We start from the raw sequence: 3,213 nt of genomic DNA on the forward strand, positions 1-3,213 counted from the left end.
TTACGGAGACAAAATTCATGTGCCTCCATCACCTCTTCACGTCATGACTTCCCCATGGCCTTTCTCCATGTGGGGCATGGACGTCATTGGGCCGATATCGCCAAAGGCTTCAAACGGACATCGTTTCATTTTTGTAGTGATTGACTACTTTACTAAGTGGGTAGAGGCTATTTCTTACGCCAACGTCACAAAGACAGTTGTCAGCAAGTTTTTAAAGAAGGAAATCATATGTCGGTATGGAATGCCCGAAAGGATTATATCTGACAACGCATTAAATTTGAATAATAGCACGATAGCAGAGGTTTGTAGTCAATTCAAGATCAAGCACCACAACTCATCGCCATATCGTCCGAAGATGAATGGTGCGGTGGAGGCAGCCAATAAAATATCAAAAAGATTGTGGGGAAAATGACTGAGACCTATAGAGATTGGCACGAGAAGTTGCCATTCGCCCTCTATGCTTATCGAACGTCCGTAGGACTTCTACCGGGGCAACACCATTTCTTTGGTTTATGGAATGGAGGCAGTGCTACAATTGAGGTTGAAATTCCTCTCTCGAGTTTTTTCAGAACTAAGTTAGACGAAGCAGAATGGGTCCAATCCGATATATCAGCTAACTTGATTGAAGAAAGGAGGTTAAGAGCTATCCGTCATGGTCAATGTACCAGAAACGAATGATGCGAGCTTACAATAGAAGTTCTCCTAGAACTTCCATGAAGGGGACTTGGTATTGAAGAAGATCCTTCCCATGCAAAAAGACTTCAGAGGAAAGTGGATGCCAAACTGGGAGGACCTTATGTAGTAAAAAAGCATTTTCAGGAGGGGCATTAATTTTAACTGGGATGGATGGCAAAAGCTTGCCCAATCCTGTGAATTCGATTCAGTGAAGAGGTACTTTGCCTAAAAAAAAAAAAAGGGAGAGGCCAAGGCGAAAACCCGCAAAGGGCACCTTGAGACCAAAGGGGTTTTGAATTGAAAACCCAGAATGGGCAATTCAAATTTTCGATCAAAGATGAGGCATAGAGTAGTTTTGTCTTCTCTGAATTAACAAGAAGGAGAGATACTACATCTTGGGGCATCAACAAAGTCTTTTAGGACTTCTAAACACAGAGTTTGTGCGGAGAAGCTCACGCTGCGATATCTGGGGCACCTGTTTTTATCTTATTTACATCTTAGCAAAATTTACTATCTGTTCATTTAAGCTCTGTCTCAATAAAGTTCCATCTTATTCATTGTAATAATCTTTTTCATCATATCTCAGCAAAATTTGCTATCTTGAGTGATTTATTCATTTCGAGCTTTGCTCTCAGCAAAATTTTATTTTGTCCATTTTGATAATCTTTTTAAGCATTTGTCATTGAAATAACGATTAATGGATTGACAATACACATACAGAAGGAGTTCTGCATATTACTCTGAAAGCTTCTAAATAGTACGAGGACCTGAAACAGGGCTGTTGTTTAGAACTGACCAAACTTAAGGTTAGAAGCATTGGAGGAAGAATAGTCTAAATTGCAACTATTTCTTTGGGTTTTCTGTCAAAGGTACTGGCTGAACAAAAGGCATCAGTGATAGAACCTTGATGAACAATGACAACCTAAGTATTAAAAATGGATCATTCTCATGACATTCTACAAATATAATACATACACATCTAGTTAGGAGCATTTGATTCATTCTGATCATGTCATCCTAAACACTAGGCATAAATAGGTCCATGAAATGGATTTTGCAGGTCATGTTCCCCAGAGAACAGATCAAAGAAACAAATCCTATACCCCTGAAGTTACAGTGGGTGGATTGAGATCGAGAAAGCAGATTTGTCTTCATGATTGCGTGAAGTAGATCAAGATAACAGGTCCGTTTTCTATATTGGTAGGAAGTGGATGACGATGCAGATCTTGTCTTCCCGTATTGGTGGCGAAGTAGATCGCAGAAAGCAGATCTTTCTTCATGTATTGGCGTGAAGTAGATCAAAGATAGTAGGTCTTGTCTTCCTATATTGGTAGGAAGTGGATCGACGATGCAGATCTTGTCTTCCCATATTGGTGGCGAAGTAGATCGCACGATGCAGATCTTGTCTTCCCATATTGGTGGCGAAGTAGATCGCAGAAAGCAGATCTTGTCTTCATGTATTGGCGTGAAGTAGATCAAGATAGTAGGTCTTGTCTTCCTATATTGGTAGGAAGTGGATCGACGATGCAGATCTTGTCTTCCCATATTGGTGGCGAAGTAGATCGCAGAAAGCAGATTTGTCTTCATGTATTGGCGTGAAGTAGATCAAGATAGTAGGTCTTGTCTTCCTTATTGGTAGGGTGGATCGACATGCATCTTGTCTTCCCATATTGGTGGCGAGTAGATCGCAGAAAGCAGATTTGTCTTATGTATTGGCGTGAAGTAGATCGAAGATAGCAGTCCTGTCTTCCTATATTGGTAGGAAATAGAGTGAAGATTACAGATCTTATCTCCCTAAGCAATAGTGGAGCAGGTCGAAGATGGCGATTTTACCTCCCTGATTACGGTGGAGTACATTGAAGCTGTAGTTCTATCTCCCTGGGCAACAGTGGAATAGAGTGAAGAGCACAAATCTTATCTCCCTAGCAGTAATGGAGCAGTCACATTTAGTCTTATATCCCTAAGCAGTAGTGGAGCAGACGAAGAAACAACAAATCTCATCCCCATGGAGTTGCAGCAAAATAGATTTAGTCATTGTTTCTCTAGAGCGCAGTGAAGTGAATTGAAGCAACGAGACACAGCAGAAGAACGAGGCTACTTGAAGAAGAAAAGCACCAAAAGAAGCCAAGGCTCGGCGCCCGGGCAATTTTGGTCTTTCTTGGTCTTTGCTCTGTTTTCGTTACACGACAACGAGCAAAGAGGGGCAGCTGTAAAGCCCAAATCTGCCCGGGCCCATACCAGCAAAATAGACCCAAATAATAAAATACAACAAACCCAAAATTCAATCCAACTACCCAACCTAAGCCAAACCTAAGCCCATAACAAACTTCAGCAACGCAACCTCCCAACTCCTGAGCCCGCTGTGTGCCGCCATCCCCTTCCACGCCCCCTCCACGCCTCTCACCATGTCGCCAATGGCACCTCAAGAAGCCAAGTAGAATAAACAAATAGAAAATAACCAGGTAATCGATTATACAAAACCGAACTCCCATTGCTGGAGGATTTTGCACTAAGAAAAACCTAGCCTTTTGAAACAAA

Source organism: Gossypium hirsutum, chromosome A03 (assembly GCF_007990345.1).
Source record: "Gossypium hirsutum isolate 1008001.06 chromosome A03, Gossypium_hirsutum_v2.1, whole genome shotgun sequence".
Classification (NCBI taxonomy): domain Eukaryota; kingdom Viridiplantae; phylum Streptophyta; class Magnoliopsida; order Malvales; family Malvaceae; genus Gossypium; species Gossypium hirsutum.